Source organism: Ornithorhynchus anatinus, chromosome X1 (genome assembly GCF_004115215.2).
Source record: "Ornithorhynchus anatinus isolate Pmale09 chromosome X1, mOrnAna1.pri.v4, whole genome shotgun sequence".
Taxonomy (NCBI): Eukaryota; Metazoa; Chordata; class Mammalia; order Monotremata; family Ornithorhynchidae; genus Ornithorhynchus; species Ornithorhynchus anatinus.
Genome location: NC_041749.1, coordinates 14,856,682 through 14,875,704, shown reverse-complemented (window position 1 = coordinate 14,875,704; position 19,023 = coordinate 14,856,682). Strand labels below are relative to the sequence as shown.

General features: G+C 43.2%; 1 long non-coding RNA gene across 1 annotated transcript; it reads left to right on the top strand.

Moving 5' to 3' along the window:
• The first annotated feature begins 6,554 nt into the window (after positions 1–6,554).
• LOC103171488 lies at positions 6,555–13,660 on the top strand. The gene is made up of 2 exons (XR_486810.3): positions 6,555–6,697; positions 13,380–13,660. It is a non-coding gene; the product is annotated as an uncharacterized LOC103171488 (long non-coding RNA).
• Positions 13,661–19,023: the final 5,363 nt, after the last annotated feature.

Here is a 19,023-nt window from a genome sequence, read left to right as displayed (position 1 = left end):
GGTAAGTGAAAGCAACATTAATTCCCTAGTAATATTTTGTGCACTTCGGACCAGAAGTAAAGATAGAAATAGTCTCCCAGCAGGCAGTAAAACGTTATAAAGAAAATACTGATGCTAAAACATTTCTGAGAAGAAATTCCCTAATGTGTGAAATCCTGGGGCCAAGGCCAGAATAAGCTAAAAAGAGACCTATTGGGAAGATGGAGATGAAATTTTTTATCTCCCTAAAATAGTACAGTTGCAGCTATTTTGTTTTTACTGTACATTTTCTCTTCTAGCATGTATCTAATGTTTTTTCCAACTCTGATGTAATGGGGAGCACTTTCCAACTCAGATGATTCTTTTACACTTCTTTGTTGGGCAAATTAAAAGATAAGGTTATTTACCAGATAAGTCAGGACAAAAAGGTACAGCATTTGAGGATAGTCGGAATGAAACCTAAGTGATTGTAAATGGCTCTTTGCATCAGCTAAATTCTCTTCTAAATTTTCAACTACCTACTTCACTTTGCCTGTATAGATATAGCCTCTGAGCTTCAACCTAGAACTTATGCTTTCTACTTGCCCTTACACTATTTGAATGTGAAGATAACTGAAAAGATCAGATTTGTTTTTGCAAATTTCTTTATAAAAAAGCTCAGCTCTCTATTTGCCAAGTTTCAACAAGGAGTGAATTTTTATGGTCAAATTATAAAACCCTGAAAATAGGAGTTTATAATGGAAACGCTGATACAACCGTAACTATAGCAGTGCAATTGCATCACTATAAGAAAATTGGATTAGATAATATACCCTTCTGGAATGAATGCAGTTCTAAATGATTCTACATCTCCATAAATCTAAGCTAACTCAGTAATTCAAAATTACTAAGATTTAAGTTTAGTACCAATAAGCAATAAACTTATGGCTATTGCTATAATAACTGCTGGTCTCCACTCCCTTATTTCACAGCAGGTGGCCTGCTTCGTGCTGGTTGGCAGACTGAATGAAAGCAGTCAACACTTTTAAACTAATTCCTGAAGTTGAAGGCAGACATCAGAGCCATTTCAGCTGGTAAAAACAATGATGGCTCTTTTTGTTTTGTTTTTTTTTAAATTAAGTTGCTGTGAGACACTTGACCTTTTCCACGAAGGAAGGGCAAACCCAGCCATGTTCTCATTTCTGGGAACATCTTGATTTCTTCCCTCAGTGACTCAACTCCCTTGTTTTTTGAACTACAGTCTCTGTTAATTCCTAGAGCCTTGTTGATTTACCATATTCATTTTGATTACATACTTTTATTTTATGTCTTCCTCTCCCATTTGAATGTAAGCTCCTTGTGGTCAAGGAACATGCTTGTTTTGTAATTCTCAAGAGCATAGTACAGTTAAAAACACCCAGTGGGAACTGCTATTACCTTTCTTCCACTGCTTCTTCCCTTAAATGAATAAAATATTTCATTTACCCTTGAACAGTAATTGCCATTTATCCAGAGAACTGAAGTGATGGAAGGATCCTATAGGGAACATCTAATGTCCTCCAGAGATCACCCAGAAAGAACCGTGGATTTTTTGGTGCTGTTTTTTTTGTTTGTTTTTTATGGTATTTGCTAAATGCTTACTATGTCAAGCACTGTTCTTAGCGCTGGGGTAGATACACACTGATTAAGTTGGACAAAGCCCTATTTAGCTCAGAGTCTAAAAAGGAGGGAGGGCAGGTAGTTCATCCCCATTTTACAGTTGAGGAAACTGAGGCACAGAGAATAACGATGATAACTGTGGTATTTGTTAAGCACTCTGTGCCAAGTACTGTTCTAAGCACTGGAGTAAATACAAGTAATCAAGTTGGACACAGTCCCTGTCCCACAGAGGGCTCACAGTTTTAATCCCCAATTTACAGATGAGATAACTGAAGCACAGAGAAGTTAAGTGATTTGTCCAAGGTCATGCAGTAGATGTGGCAATATTCATTCATTCATTTAATCATATTTATTGAGTGCATACTGTGTGCAGAGCACTGTACTGAGCACTTGGGAAAGTACAATATAACAATAAACAGTGACATTCCCCACCCACAACAAGTTTACAGTCTAGAGTGGGGTGGTGGTGGGGAGACAGACATCAATACAAATAAATAAAATTACAGGTATGTGCATAAATGCTACGGGGCTGGGAGGGGAAAAGAGCAAAAGGAGCAAGTCAGGATGACACAGAAGGGAATGGGAGATGAGAAAAAGTGGGGTTTGGTCTGGGAAGCCCTCTTGGAGGAGTTGTGCCTTCAATAACACTTTGAACGAGGGGAGAGTACCAGGTGGAGAACCCATGTCCTCTGACTCCCGGGCCCGCACTCTTTCCATCAGGCCATGTGACTTGCCCAAAGTCACACAGCAGGCAAATGATATAGTCAGAAATAGAACCCAGGTCCTCTGACTCCCAGACACATGATCTTTCCACTAGGTCATACTGCTTTCCCGTGTTATTTCCCAAATTGTTGGTGTTTAAACCAATACAGAAGTGGAGCTATCTATTCTAATATCTAGCTGTTTTTGACTGTGTGCAGACCTTGCCAACTGCAGGCTAAAATATAATCTTAGCCTTCTTTGAGTTAATTTTTGATCCAGTTCCTTTTACTGATGTGCAAAAATGGCTTATAGTCACTTTCACGCTTTATGTTAGTGGCCCAGTTGCGGTGATGATTATGGTATTTGTTAGTGCTCACTGTTCTATGTGCTGAGGTGGATACAGGTTAATTCAGTCAGACAGTCCCTCTACCACTTGGAGCTCACAGTCTATATAGGGAGAACAAGTATTTCATCCCCATTTTAGAGTTGAGGAAATTAAGGCCGACTTGTTCATTCCAAGCGCTTAGTACAGTGCTCTGCACATAGTAAGCGCTCAATAAATACTATTGAATGAATGAAAGGCATAGAACAGTGGAGTGACTTGCCTGAGGTCACACAGCAGGCAAGTGGCAGAATCACAGTTGGAAACCAGGTTCCCTGACCCAAGCCCGTGCTCTTTCCTGCTGTATGAATATGTTGCTGTATTTATTAATAATAATGTTGGTATTTGTTAAGCGCTTACTGTGTGCTGAGCACTGTTCTAAGCGCTGGGGTAGATACAAGGTAATCAGCTTGCCCCACGAGAGGCTCACAGTCTTCATCTCCATTTTACAGATGAGGGAACTGAGGCACTGAGAAGTGAAGTGACTTGCCCAAAGTCACATAGCTGACAGGTGGCGGAGCCGGGATTAGAACCCATGACCTCTGATTCCTAAACCTGTGCTCTTTCCACTTAGCCACGCTGCTTCTCTATTAAGAGTTTACTGTACTCACTGCACTCCACTAGACTCTGTGAGGGAATACACAATGGGAATTAAACATAGTCCTTATCCCTCAGGGGGCAGGGAGGGGCTCACTATCTAATTCCAAAAAGCCTTGATTAGGGAATTCCCTCCTCACAATTCGGTGCTCCTGGACCTGAAACACCTCAGCCTCTGTATCTATTGATGTGCCTGAGTGGGTATTTTGTTTCTTAAATATTCTCTCCCCTATGATTGCTGATCCCTCCTCAAGGGGTCTGGGCACATGTTGTCAGTGTGGTAGCAGGGCCAGCCTGTGAGAGGTAAGGGTCGTAACCTCACTGTTGGTTTTAAAGCGATTAATCACCTTGCCCCCTCCTACCTTTCCTCAATACTGTCCTACCACCATCTAGCCCGCACTGTTCCTTCCTCTAATGCTAACCTTCTCACTGTATCTAGATCTCACTGCCAACCTCTTGCCCACATCCTACCCCTGGTCTGGAACACCTTCCCTCCTTATAACGGACAGATAAATTGTTCTCCCCCACTTCAAACCTTTTTGAAGGCACATCTCCTCCAAGAAGGCCTCCCTGACTAAGCCCTCCTCTCCTCTTCTCCCACTTCATTCTGCTCCACTCTTATTTGAGCCTTCTTTCATTCTCCCTCCCATCCCCACACGATATATGTATATATCTGTAATTTATTTATTTACTTATCTACTTATTTATATTAACGTCTATTTTCCCCTCTAGACTGTGAGCTCATTGTGGGCAGGAATGTGTCTGTTCTTATATGATACTTTCCCAAGCGCTTAGTACAGTGCTTCACACACAGTAAGGACTTTATAAATATGACTGAATGAATGAATACCAGAATGTGACTTGGCAACTTTGCTTCTGTCACTGTTTGCATGTAATGTTTATTTTGGGTCCCCCCCTGGGAAAGAGCGAAAATAAAGACTGCTGCTTCCAATCCTTTCCCTCTGAGTTGATACCTATCAAAACAGTCCTGATCTCGCACCTCGCTGTAGTGAAGGAAGGTCTTCCTTATCAATCCAAAGGCAACTCTGACCTTTTTTTAGGTTATTTATGAAACACTTACTATGTGTCAGCCATTGTACTAAGGAGGGGTAGTTACAAGATAAGCAGGTTGGTCATGGTCCCTGTCCCATACAAGGCTCACAGTCTAAGTAGGAGAGAATAGTATTTAACCTCCATATTGCAGATGAGGAAACTGAGGCACAGAGAAGTTAAGTGACTTGCTCAATATTACCCAGCAGACAAGTGGTGGAGGCAGAATTAGAACCCTGGTCCTCTGCCAGGCCTGGGCTCTTTCTGCTAGGTCATGCTGCTTCCCTTTTGTTCATCTGAGACCAGGAGCCTTCCACACCCTGGGGGCCGTAGCAGGAAGGCACTTAGGCACTGATGTTCCAGAACAATCAATCCTCTTTCTGTTAAATCAAGTTCAGATTGCAGAATGAACCGAGGGTGTAACCCTCATTATGCCTGACTTCTGAACTGAATGGTCCAGAACACTGCAATCCAACCCACTGGCTGTTATAGAACACTATGGTCCCTAAATTCCAAGTATCAGCTTTCTTCCCAGACTGGGTTCAATCAACTCTTCTTTCATGACAGTACTGAATTGTCTAGTTTCACAGTTCTCAGGTATTTCTATGCTAATGCTCCTTTTCTCTCCTTACCTCCCACCTCTATTACAAACACCTGAGTAATAAGCCCTCAGGTCCTGTTGCAGGCACCAGCTTCACCAAAACACTGTTTGGATGGCTACACTATCATCACTGGAAGAATGTGCAACATGGGTTGGAAGTTCTGCCTCTTTTCTGGGTTTCCTCACCCATGATTTAATAAACAAGGATTTAATGGTAAGTTTGATTGTATGATGTGTATCAGTATTCCAAATAAATTGTATTTATTGAGCACTTATCTTCAGAGCACTCTACTAAGCCCTTGGAAAAATATAATACAGTTGGTGGACATGATCTCCAACTAGATGGAGCTTGTAGCCTACAGGGGACTATAAAGTCATGTCATTTTCAGTTGTGAACCAAACCCCAAGACTCTATAGAGGAAATTTTTTTTTGTTTTTTGGCTGTGCCTTCCTAGCTCCTAGTACTCCATTTAAACAGTGCTCAGTACTTAGAACAGTGTTCAGCACTTAGAACACTGCTCAGTGCTTAGCACGGTGATTGGCACATAGTAAGCGCTTAACATAGATCATAATAATATACCTCAGTTTCCTGCCTCGGTTCCTTCATCTATCAAATGGGGGTTCAATACCTGGTCTTCCTCATATTTAGTCTGAAAGCCTCATGTGGGACTGATTATCTTGGATCTACCCCAGTGTTTAGTACAGTCCTTGACACATAGTAAGCACTTAGTAATAATCACAAAAATAATAATAATTGTGTATTTGTTAAGCACTTACTGTGTGCCAAGCACTGTAATAAGCACTGAGCTGGATATAGGCAAATCAGGTTGGACAGTCACTGTCTTACATGGGGCTCTTAGTCTCAATCCTCATTTTACAGATGAGGTAACTGAGGCCCAGAGAAGTGACGTGACTTGCCCAAGGTCACACAGCAGGCAAGTGGTGGAGCAGGGATTCGAACCCATGACCCTCTGACTCCCAGGTCTATGGTATATCAATTAAGCCATACTACTTCTCCTGCCCCACATGGAGATCGAATTCTCCAGTAATTCCAGTAGTGGCAAGTGAGGCTGTTCTGTGTTTGTGCAGACCCTAGTTCAAGGGCAACACAGTAGAAAGAGGGCGTGGAACCTGCTTTCTTCATCACCTTCACTTTAAAATATGTTTTTCATATATATAAAAATCCCTGGGTTACAGACCATGCCGAATAATGGATGGTTCTACTTGCTTTTCCCCTAGCAATGCTTCCCTCTGGACTTTGAAGGGAAAATCCCTTTCTCCTTTCAAATGTCTAATTGAAATAGAGAATCTGCCAGTTCACCCTTACCAGAGCAACAGTAGGTAGACAAGTGAGTCTACACACATTTCAAACTAAAATGGCTTCCCTGGTCTCTCCTTCCTCCTGCATTTCTTCTCTGTCATCAAGATAATTGCAGCATGATGGCTTGGAAGCAGAACCAAGGTACTTAAGTTATGTCCATGTGGGCAGATGAAAGGAAGTACCTATTGGATCTTCCTGCTCCCATTGAAGTCTGGCGGAGCAGGAATGGGTGTTGGACAAGCTTCAGTAAACAAGCATATTCACCTCTTCCAGGGTGCTATAAAGCAGGGTGCACGCGGTCTCATTCTTCAGAAGAATCGCAGCACCCACTGACTCAAAAAACTCATTTGTCCAGAGACACTGTCAGCCATGAGGACTCTTCTCTTCTTCTTTGTTCTACTCTTCCTCTTGGACCAAGTCCCACCAGGTACGATGCAGATTTCTGTGGGGATCTGTTTTAAGATAAGTCAGGGGAGAGGGGCACAGCATTCCAACTGAGAAAATGCTTCACCCTCATCCTCCTCTAACCTCAACCAATATTTACTGGGCATTCAAAATGGGCACAGCAGCTTATAAGGAAATCCCCTCAAGGACTGGACTGACAGAGTAATGCTAAAATGCGATTATGTAGAGACTTGGTTCCCCAAATATCTGCATTTCTGTTATTTCTAGGGTGGAAGCGAGCTCAGTAGCTCTGAACACGTAAGGTGCTCAGGACACACTTATTTTATAGGCAAAAATGATAATTCTAGCAAAGATGACACTGACCATCCTGCCAAACGATTCTTGGTTGTGAATTCCTGGGGATAGGAGACAGGTTGACTTCTATCAAGTGTTTTTGATCCATATTAACTGTATTATTTACTCAATCACTCTATGTATGGCAGATCACATATTTGTTGGTTTTAAGACTTGGGGTAAGATTTGTCATTGCGGTTTAAGGTTTCATATTAATAGAGAAGCAGAAAGTCCATATGGATAGAGACAGGCCTGGGAGTCAAGAGGATCTGGGTTCTAATCCCAGCTCCGCCACTTGTCTGCTGGGCGACTTTGGGGAAGTCACTTAACTTCTTTGTGCCCCAGTTACCTCATCTGTAAAATGGGGATTAAGGCTTTGAGCCCTGTATGGGGCAGGGGCTGTGTCCAACCTGATTAGCTCATTTCTGCTTCAGTGCTTAAAACAGTGCTTGACACATAGTAAGCACTTAACAAATGCCATCATTATTATTAATGTTCTAGAGCAGAAATATTGGGGAAAGTGTCCGCTTATTGTTGCACTATGTGCTCCCAAGTGCTTAGTACAGTGCTGTGCAAAGAGTAAGAGCTCAGTAAATATGCTAAAAGGCTAATTGAATTGGACTGTGCATCCATCTTTGTTGCACAAATTGTATGCTGTTCACAGCTGTATTGATAACAGTTCAGCTGTGTAACTCGCCACTTGACAGTCACTTTATTGCAAGTGGGTATATTACCAGGTGGCAGGCTGACTCAGTGTTCCACTCCCCATTGGGTTCCTTCCCCCATCCATTGGTCTCCTATCTCCCACCCATCGGCCCCTGGGGTTTTGAGAATGACTTTCCATACTTTCAATAGGCAGAGCTCCCTTCATTATAATAATAATAATAATAGTATTTGTTAAGCGCTTACTATGTGCAAAGCAGTGTTTTAAGCACTGGGTGGATACAAGGTGATCAGGTTGTCCCAATGGGGTTCAAAGTCTTAGTCCCCATTTTACAGATGAGGTAACTGAGGCACAGAGAATAATAATAATAATGTTGGTATTTGTTAAGCGCTTACTATGTGCAGAGCACTGTTCTAAGCGCTGAGGTAGATACAGGGTAATCAGGTTATCCTACATGAGGCTCACCATCTTAATCCCCATTTTACAAATGAGGTATATGAGGCACAGAGAAGTTAAGTGACTTGCCCACAGTCACTAGACACAAGTGACTTGCCCAAAGTCACACAGCTGACGTGGCAGGGTGAGAATTAGAACCCATGAGCTCTGACTCCCAAGCCCATGCTCTTTCCACTGAGCCAAGCCGCTTCATACTTCCCTGGCAACCCCTCTAGGCCAAGTTGAGCCCTAGTCTCTATGGGACTGGCCTGGAATGCCCTCCTCATTCTGACTGACAATTACTCTCCCCCCCCTCACTTCAAAGCCTCATTGAAAACACATCTCCTCCTAGAGGGCTTCCCTTATTTAGCCCTCGTTTCCTTTTCTCTCACTCCCTTCTGCTTCAACCTGACTTGCTCCCTTTATTCATCTGCCCTCCCAGCCCCACAGAACTTATGTACATATCTATTATTTATTTATATTAATGTCTTTCTTCCGTTCTAGAAGATGAGCTCTTTGTGGGCAGGGAATGTGTCTATTGTTGTACTGTAATAATAATGATAATTATGGTGTATGTTAAGCGCTTACTATGTGCCAAGCACTGTTCTAAGCACTGGGGTAGATACCAGGTAATCAGGTTGTTCCATGTGGGGCTCACAGTCTTAATCCCCATTTTACAGATGAGGTAACTGAGGCACAGAGAAGTTAAGTAACTTGCCCAAGGTCACACAGCAGACAAGTGGCGGCTGGGATTAGAACCCATGTCCTTTAACTCCCAAGCCCATGTTCTTTCCACTAAAACACTGTAATGTACTCGCCACAGGGAAGGTTGTCTTTTATCCCTTGAACTTAAGCACCAGCCTGGGAGTCAGAGGACCTGGGTTCTCATTTCAGCTTCACCAGTTGCCTGCTCTGTGACCTTGGGCAAGTCACTTAACTTCTTTGTGCCCCAAATATCCTCATCTGTAAAATGGAGACTCAATCCGTGTTCTCCTCCTACTTAGATTGTGAGCCCATGTGTGGGACAGGGACTGTGTCCAACTCGATTAACTTGTACCTACCCGAGTGCTTAGAACAGTGCATGGCACATAGTAAGTTAAATAAATACCTCAATAATAATAATAATTCCAATTATTATTATGGCATTTAGGAATGGGGAACAGGGAGGTGAAAGAAATTCCACACCAGTTCTCCTCTCCCCTTTTTCCTGCTCCCAGGCCCATCCTGCAGAGTTGCCACAATCTTGATTGTACTAGTTCAGCCTCACTTTCTTCTCGAAAGAAGGCTTAGGGTCAGGGGACTAAGCCCTTTTATCAGCATCAGCATCAACATAAGAACAACACTGGATGAACCTCAACTGGGTGCAGAGCCCTGAGCTAAGGGATGGAAAACGTACAGTAGAAGGAAAAGACAAAGTGCTCTTCCCTGGAGATTGCTAATTTTTGCACTCGGGCTTAATCAACTTTTCCAGCTCCAGTATGCCCATCCTCTGGCCCTCAGGTGGTGTGTTTGCTTCAAGCTAACTAGCTGGATAAAGACAAATTTGATTACAGCAAATGCCCTAAGATAGTTGGAAATGAAAAAAAAAAACACGGTATTCCTTATCAGTGTCTGCTTTTGCTCATTATTTTCCATTCCATAGACACCTACCTGAAGAGCCTGATTCTTCTTCTCTAGGCTACTGGTAACACTCGCCCCCACACCTAGCTAGGTCAGGCGGTCAGTCAATCAATATTAGTTTTTAAGTGCTTTCTGTGTGCAGATCATTGTACTAAGCACTTGGGGGAGTGAAATATAACAGACACATTCCCTGCCCACAACGAGCTTACAGTCTAGAGGGGGAGACAGACATTAAATAAATAAATGACCAAAATGTACATATATGCCATGGGACTGGGATGGGGAATGAATAAAGAGAGCAAGTCAGGACAGCGCAGAAGGGAGTTGAAGGCAAGGAAAAGAGGGTTTAGTCAGGAAAGGCCTCTTACACAATGCTCTCCCTCATCTCAGTCCATGAAACTCAGAGAGTCCACCTGTGCAGGAAGATGGGATGAGAGTGGTTTTCCTTTTTTCTTCTTTCCTGGGCCACTTATTCCAAGCAGAAATGGCTCCCATTAGCAAAGGAGTGGCATAGCCCAGCAACCACCCAAGAGAGACAGGTCATTCTGATTAGCAACCCATATTCTCCGTGACCCTGGAGGCTCAATCCGGTATAGACACGGCACTGATTCAGTCTGGGAATCTTCTCAGAAGTTGGCCTTTCCCTTTCTGACCCAGAAATTTTCTATCTGAAAATTTTCCATCATGCTGGTCATGACTCGAGATCTCACAGAGTCACATTACTCAGACTGAGAAGCACAGAGAAGCAGAATGGCCAAGAGGAAAGAGCGTGGACCTAGGCACTAGAAGGACCTGGGTTCTAACCCCGGCTCTGCCACTTGTCTGCTGTGTGATCTTGGAGAAGTCACTTAACTTTTCTGTGCCTCAGTTCCCTCATCTGTAAAATGGAGATCAAAGCTGCGAGCTCCTTGTGGGGCATGGACTCTGGTCAACCTGATTATCTTGTACCTACCCCAGAGCTTAGTACAGTGACTGGAACATAAGAAGCTTAACAGATACCATAAAGAGAGTGAGAGAGATTAATTACACAGGGTCAAGCTTGTGAAACACCAAGGAATTCATTTATCACTGAGGAATGCAACAAATTCAGTAATTCCTTCTTGTGGTTCTCCTTTAAGGTGAGTCAGGGAAGTTACCATCCACAGAATCAGTGTGAAGGTATTCACCTTCTGGAATAGGTTAGTGAACCCTCTTTCTCAGAAGAACTCAGACTTCTCCAGTGGTTTTTGGGTGGCCCTGATGGAAGGCAGGCTAACTGGCAAATGACCTTTTGAGCACTTAGATGATTCTTGCAAATCTACGTCCCCATTTCGTTAATCAGTTTGCCTAGAACTTTGTTGGAGAATTGGGGGACATTTGCCTGATAATGTGAGCCGGTTTGGAAACAACCTGCCGTGTTGGAAGAAAATATTCTCTACGAGTGCTCACATTTGCATTTGAGCATGCACATGGCTTTGGACATAGTGAGTATAACAGAGCAAGTTTTCATTAGCATGGGGTTTGCAAGAATACAAATGGGTTCTTGCATTACGGGAGAAATGGGTGAATTGGTATTCGGTCTTGAGGCAGCAGAGGCCAGCTGCTCCAACCCCAGTGAGGACACGCCTTGGGATCTATTCTTACATTTATGCCAGTGGATGATGTTCCTCCCATACCTACCCTGGGGCTTAGACAACGTGAAATGGTGGAGCTGGGATTCTCTGGAGAACCCATTGTTGGGCAGGGATTATCTCTTATCTGTTGCCGAATTGTACTTTCCAAGCGCTTAGTACAGTGCTCTGCACACAGGATACGCTCAATAAATATGATTGAATGAATGAATGAATACCCAATACCCGATAGTCTCCTTGTGCTCTTGTGTCAGACATTTCCCAATCAATCAATTAATCAATAAATGGTATTCATTGAGTAATTACTAAGTGTAGAACACTGTTCTAAGTGTGTGGGAGTACGATTCCCATGCACCCTTTTTGTATTTGTGACAAGTCATTTGCTAGTAGCCACTCAAAGACACCCAGCAGGGAAGCTGCTTCCAGGGATGGAAGGATTCCATCTGTATCAGGAGGCTCTCAAAGGGGAGAGTGTTTGCTTCCTTCATTGCTCACACGAGTATATTTCTAATTCCCTCCCATAGGGGCATAACCATGGGTGAGGCAAATAATGGCCACAAATTCTTCACAAAATAGGTGCTCGCTAAATGTTGATGATGAAGATGACGTTGATGATAATGATGGTAGGATTAGAACTATCCCAGAGGGAAAGACACAGGATGAGAGAGGACATGATTAAAGTGTACAAAATTTAGCGGAAGACGGGACAAGATGAAAACTGAATTATGATTCCCCAAATTCCACGAGAAAAGGAGGGGACACCCACTGAAGCTTATCTGTCAGTCAATTGTATTTTATGAGCAGTTAGTGTGTGCAGAATACTGTACTAAGTCCTTGGGAGAGAACAATACAATAAATGGACACATTCCCTGCACACAATGATCTCACCACCTAGAAGCTTCAAGGTAGTAAGTTAAAAGCAAACAAAAAGAAAACAGTTTCTTCCCACACCAGGTGGGAAGGATGTGGACTTGTATTGTTCTCTCCCAAGCGCTCAGTAGAGTGCTCTGCACATAGTAGTTGCTCAATTAATACAACTGACTGACTGACTGGGTTATCATGGATAGTTGTGCAAGCAGAAAGTAGCAGTAAATTCTCAAAAGGCTTGTATAAATTCATGAACGAATGATCCATAGTGGGTTTCTAGAGTACCAAGTATGACCAGAACTATAAGGATGACTGTCAAGGAGGACTATCTTCCTTGTGCTCTGTTTGGAGAGAGAATTCTGAGCTGGAAGGAACATGTGTTTAATATAGATGGCACCCCATCAGGGAAATTGAATGGAGTGGGGTTGTGGGAAAATGTTCCCTTTCTTAGCATTAGCTAGGAGCCTCTGGGATTTGTGTAGTGGATAGAGCAAGGGCCTGGGAGTCAGAAGGTCATAGGTTCTAAACCCGGATCTGCCACTTGTATTCTGTGTGACTTTGGGCAAGTCACTTCACTTCTCTGTGCCTCAGTTACCTCATCTGCAAAATGGGGAAATGACCATGAGCCAGATGTGGGATAGAGACTGTGTCCAAGCGATTTGCTCATATTACCCCCCAGAGCATAGTACAGTGCCTGGAACATAGTAAGTGCTTAACAAATACCACAATTATTATCATTATTAATTAAGAAGATGTTTGAATTTACCCATGTCACACCTCCCTATCTAACCTTGTCAAATTGGACAATGTTTTCTGATTTCTCTTGGACCCCCCAACAGATTCCTTTCACCATCTTTTTTACTGATTCTGATAACATGGCTTGGTGGAAAGAGCATGGGATGGGGAGTCATAAGACTTGAATTCTAATCCCAACTCTGCCGCTTGTCTTCAGTGTGACCTTACTCAAGTCACTTAACTTGCCTGTATCTCAGTTTCCTCATCTGCAAAATGGGGATAAAATGCCTGCTTTCTTTCCCTTTTAGACCGTGGGACAGGGCCAGCATCTGATCTGATTGATCTCTATCTACCTCAGCACGTAGACTGTGTGCTGGGAATATTTGAAGTGCTTAAAAAATACTAAAATTATTGTTACTAATGTTCCTTTCTCCCAACAGCCAGAAGTGGTACGGAAAAATTCAAAATTGAAGATAACAGTGCCAAATGTATTCGCAATAACGGTGTATGTGTAAGACGATGTGCAGAAGAACAAATGGATGTTGGCTACTGTATGGAACCTTCCATTCACTGCTGCATGTAACCTCAGAGAGATCCAGTCTGAGGGTCACTGTGAACCAGATAAAGACGAATCCTGTTTACTAATGCGATGTTCGTTAAACCTGGTCTTTGTCTATCCTCCCTCTGTAATGAAAAAAAATAAAACCTCCTCTTCTAGCCAGTTGTCTGGTTACAGTGCTTTTATTCAGGTGTTCTTTCCCTTTGCAATTCTATTTGTGCGTTGTCAGTCAATTGTATTTCATTCATTCATTCATTCATAATAATAATAATAATGTTGGTATTTGTTAAGTGCTTACTATGTGCAGAGCACTGTTCTAAGCACTGGGGTAGATACAGGGTAATCAGGTTGGGCCACATGAGGCTCACAGTCTTCATCCCCATTTTCCAGTTGAGGTAACTAAGGCACAGAGAACTTAAGTGACTTGCCCACAGTCACACAGCTGACAGGTGGCAGAGCCGGGATTCAAACCCATGACCTCTGGCTCCCAAGCCCGGGCTTTTTCCACTGAGCCACACTGCTTATTGAGTGCTTACTATGTGCAGAGCACTGTACTAGGCGCTTGGAATGTACAATTTGGCAGTGGATAGAGACAATCCCTGCCCATTGATGGGCTCACAGTCTAAACAGGGGAGGCAGACAACAAAGCAAAACAGAACAAAACAAAGACAAGACAACATCATCGAGATAGAATCAAGTAGATGTACACTTCATTAACAAAATAAATAGGGTAATAAATAATATATACAAATGAGCACAGTGCTGAGGGGAGGGGAAGGGGAAGAGCCTAGGGTGCAGGAGAGGGATAGGGAGGGGGAACAGAGGGAAAGGGCGACTCAGTCTAGGAAGGCCTCCTGGAGGAGGTGAGCTCTCAGCAGGGCTTTGAAGAGGAGATGAGAGTTAGTTTGGCAGATGTGAGGAAGGAGAGCATTCCAGGACAGCGGTAGGACGTGGGTCAGGGGTCAACAGCGGGATAGGCATGAACGGGGGACTGTGAAGAGGTGAGCGGTAGAGGAGTGGAGTGTACGGGGTGGGCAGTAGAAAAAGAAAAGTATTTGCTCAGGGCCTATTGTGTACAGAACACTATACTAAATGCTTGGGAGGTTGGTCCCTTGAAAGCCATGAGAATAGATTCTGCAGTAAGAAACATGGCCAAGAGGGAGTCAAAGGACCTGGATTTGAATCCTGGCTCTATTTGCCTGCTGGGTGGCTTTGGGACAAGCCACTTAATTTATCTGTGCCTCAGTTTCCTCATATGGTAAAATGGAAATTCAATCCCTATTCTCCTTTCCACTAAGACTGTGAGCCCCATGTAAGACAGAGACTGTGCCCAACCTAATTATCTTGTATCCACTCCAGTGCCTGGCCCAAAGTAAGTGCTTTCTAATATCAGTATTACTTGTATTAACTCCCTTAGAATCCTTATGGCTTAAAAATATAAGAAATGTCATCACTGGTCAGACCATAGTCAGTCCTCTGTCTCAGACTGGCTGTCTACCCTGACCAATTCCCTGGGGAATTGCTCATCTTTCATTTCTCTCTATGCTGTGTAGGCCTGGCCCCAAATAAACCTGAATCATAGATGGGGAGTAGGGGCTGATTGCTTCAGCCATTCACAATAGACGGCCGTTTTAGAGGTGCCTGATTTAGAAGGCCAGCATACCCCAACTCCTGCATTTAATTTACTTTTTTTAATAGTATATTGTTAAATGCCTACTATGTGCTGGGCACTGTACTAAGCGCTGGATAATACAAGCTAACCAGGTTGGACCCAATCCCTGTCCCACTTGGGGCTCACGGTCTCAATCCTCATTTTACAGATGAGGTAACTGGGGCATCATGAAGTTAAGTCACTTGTCCAAGGTCACACAGCTGACAAATGGAGGGACTGGGATTAGAACCCAGATCCTTCTGACTCCTCGGCCTATAGTCTATCCTCTAGGTCAAGCTGCTTCATCTCCTTATATGGGGCAGGTTGAAGTGGCAGCTAGGGGGACACAATGAGGAGAAATAAGAAAATAATTAGGGAAGCTCTCCTAGAGGGGATGTGATTTCAGCAGGGCTTTGAAGATGGCCAGAACTGTGCACTAGTGGATTTGAAATGGGGGAAAAGTCCAGGCAGGGGGAGGGGTACGAGCAAGAGATCTGAAGATGGAGAAAAGAGAACAAAGTACAGTGAGTACATTAGTTTGAGAGGAACCAAGAATGCAAGCTGGAGTGTAGTGGGAGAAAAGAGTAGATAAATAAGATGGAGAGTGTTTCAAAGCTTTGGTCAGGAATTTTTGCTTCAAAGGAGAGGAATGTGCAACCACTAGATCTTTGTTGAGAAGGGGAGAAGATGTGTACATACAAATGCTTTAGGAAAACGACCTGAACAACAAACTGAGGTATGAATGAGATTAGGAACAGGATGTTTCATTGAAGGATCACCCCACTGGTATTTTTTCTAACAGGTTGAAGAATTTTTCAGACAAAAACAGTAAAAGCAAAGCAAAGACTTGTCTTGGGGCTGAAATTGGAGAATTTCCTCTTTCAGTGGTGAAGTAGATTACTGCAGAAAATCTCTTCTGACCCAGCCTTTTCAAAAAGAGTCATTTTCATGGAGAAACTGTACTGGGGAAAAACATGCAAAACCATCGATGGTAAATCTCCATTATCTATAATCCACAGGCAGGCCCTGGGCAATCTTTGTGGTGTGAATCAGAACAGAAAAACACTACCACTACATGTTCTCTCTTCCTCTGCTATTTTCCCAAGAGTCTGAGATCAAGTCAAGTGAAAATTGAAACAACGATTTAGGTTGGTCAAGAAAAACAAAAACACACCTGGCCTCATCTTCTGGAATATTCATCCAGATGGGAGAACTTTACTCAATGAATTGCATTTGTTGAGCGCTTACTGTGGGCAGAGCACTGTACCAGGTGTTTGGAAAAGTACAACAATCCGGAGTTGGTAGACGCATTTCCTGACCACAGTGAATTTACAGTCTAGGCGGGGAAGACAGACATTGATATAAATAAATGAACTGTGGATATGTACAAAATTGCTGTGGTGCTAAAGGAAGGGTGAAGAAAGGGTGCAAATCCAAGTATAAGGGCAATGCAGAAGGCAGTAGAAGAGGAAATGAGAACTTAGTCAGGGAAGGCCTCTTGGAGATTTGAAGGTAGCCAAGGTGATTGTCTGTTAGATATGAAAAGGGAGGGTAATCCAGGCCAGAGACATGATGTAGGCAAGGGGTCGGTGGAAAAGAGATGAACAGTGAGGTTGGCATTAGAGGAGTGAAGTGTGCAGGCTGGATTGAAGTAGAAATAGCAGGAAATAAAGGAGGTATGATAGGAGGGGGCAAGGGGTTTGAGGGCTTTGAAGTCAGGAGGAAATGTGAGACTGCAGAGAAGGAGAGAGATCAGCGCTGGAGATGTAGATTTTGGAATTCTTCCCATATAGATTGTAGTTGAAGCCAGGGGAGCAAGAAAGTTCTCCAAGGGAGTGGGTGTAGATGGAGAATGGAAGGGGACCCAGAACTGAACCTTGAAGGAAGGACTCCTACAGTTTGGGGGTGGAAAGCAGAAAAGGAACCCATGAAAGCAACTTAGAATTAGCAGCCAGAGAGATGAGGGATACCAGGGCAGGACAGTGTCAGTGAAGCCAAGGTTGGATATTGTTTCCAGGAGTTGGGGGTTGTCGATAGTGTCAAAGGCAGCTGAGAGGTCGAGGAGGACTAGAATGGAGTAAAGGCCATGGGATTTGGCAAGAAGGAGGTGTTTGGTGACTTTTGAGTGGGCAGTTTTTGTGGAATGATGGATGCAGAAGCCAGATTGGAGGGAGTTAAGGAGAGAATTGGAGGAGAGGAACTGTTAAGGCAACCCTGTCCTCAGATATGGTAACTCAAAGATAGTGCCCACAATTTCTACACTCTGTAGCTTCCCAAGGGCAAAGAAGTGCAAAGGTTGGGCCAAGGATAGCCTGAATCCTCTGGTCCAGCTTAAGTCTTCAGGAAAATGCACTGGAGATTTTTGTACCTTCCAGCATCCAGGAGCTCCGACCACGAGGAGGCTCCTGAACCACCCCCCAAGCCCCACCCACTGGGGGATCAGGGATTTGAAAGCAGATACCCACAGATTCTACCCTCCCCTACTGCCCCCTGGTTATTTAACATTTAACAGTTGCCTTAATGCTTCAACCAGAGCAAAGTAAAATGGTTGTGCCTCAATTTCTCAAACGTTCTTTCAGGCGAAAGCATTTTCAGGATCTGCATTTGCAAGCTTAGATTATTGAAGATAAGTAGCATGGCCTAGGGCAAATGGTACTGGCCTAGGAGTCAGAAGACCTGGGTTCTAAATCCAGGTCTGCCACTGCCTGCTGTGATACCTTGGATAAGTCATTTAACTCCTTTGAGCCTCATTTTCCTCATCTGTAAAATGGAGATCAAATACTTTTCTCCCCACTAGTTACTGTCCCACATGAGACAGTGGCTGTTTCTGACCTAATTGTATTGCATCTATACCAGTTCTTAATACAGTGCTTGGTACATAGTAAGTACTTAGCAGATACCACAATTATTAATTAAGGAGGGTGAAAGGGAGGGAGGAAGAGATAGAGAAAATGGTAGATCAGTGACTAGATTAATAGTCACTTCTTCTAGTGATCATTAAATTAATATATATTTGAAGAAAAATGATGTGTTTCCTTATACATTTTAAGAGTACAAACTTACATCAGTTCTTTTGGTCTTTTTGGGTTGTCTTTATGTGGGTTATCTGGTTATCTGGTTGAAGAGTCAGGTATAATGGGTCCTGTAGCATCTGTTCATTCTGGTCTCAGATGAGATTATAATCTTTGAGAACAGTACCTTGTAGCCTAGGGCGATTTCCTTGAACAGTTTCACTCTCCCTTTCTCCTTGGTCTGTTTGGACAGAGAGAGAGCTTTTATGCTATTAACCCAAGTTTCTCAAAAGTTGATCGCAAAAAAACACCACTTGAATTTCCAGGCAATGGCTCAAGGATGCTTCTATCACCTGAACTGTCTAACCGTGCCTCATTCTCACCTCTCCTGCCTCTAATGTCTCTCTCACCAATGCTGTTTCCCCCTGTTGGAACTCTCCCAAACTCCAAATCCTACAGACCACAGCTCTTCCCACATTTCAAAACCCCCTTAAACCCCACCTCTTCTGGCAATCCTTCCTCAATTAATTTCCCAGCATCCTAGGCCGTTTAAACCCATAAGTCAATTCTAGCACTTATGAATCTTTTTTTACTAATCTTCAGCACTCATATATATGTACTTATTAAGTATTTACTTTTACCAGTAGTTGAAAACAAATTTTATGTTTGTTTCCCCTATTTCAGTGTAAGAACTTTGTAGGTCAGGATACAATACACCAAGTTCAATAAATACTAACACTGCAAATTATGATCCCTGGCTGTGAGTTTACTGGTACTACCAGTGAGGAGATGTGTGGCAGACAATTCCCTGATTTCACACTGTAAGCACATAAATATAGTTCCATACTGCTTGCAGAACCAGT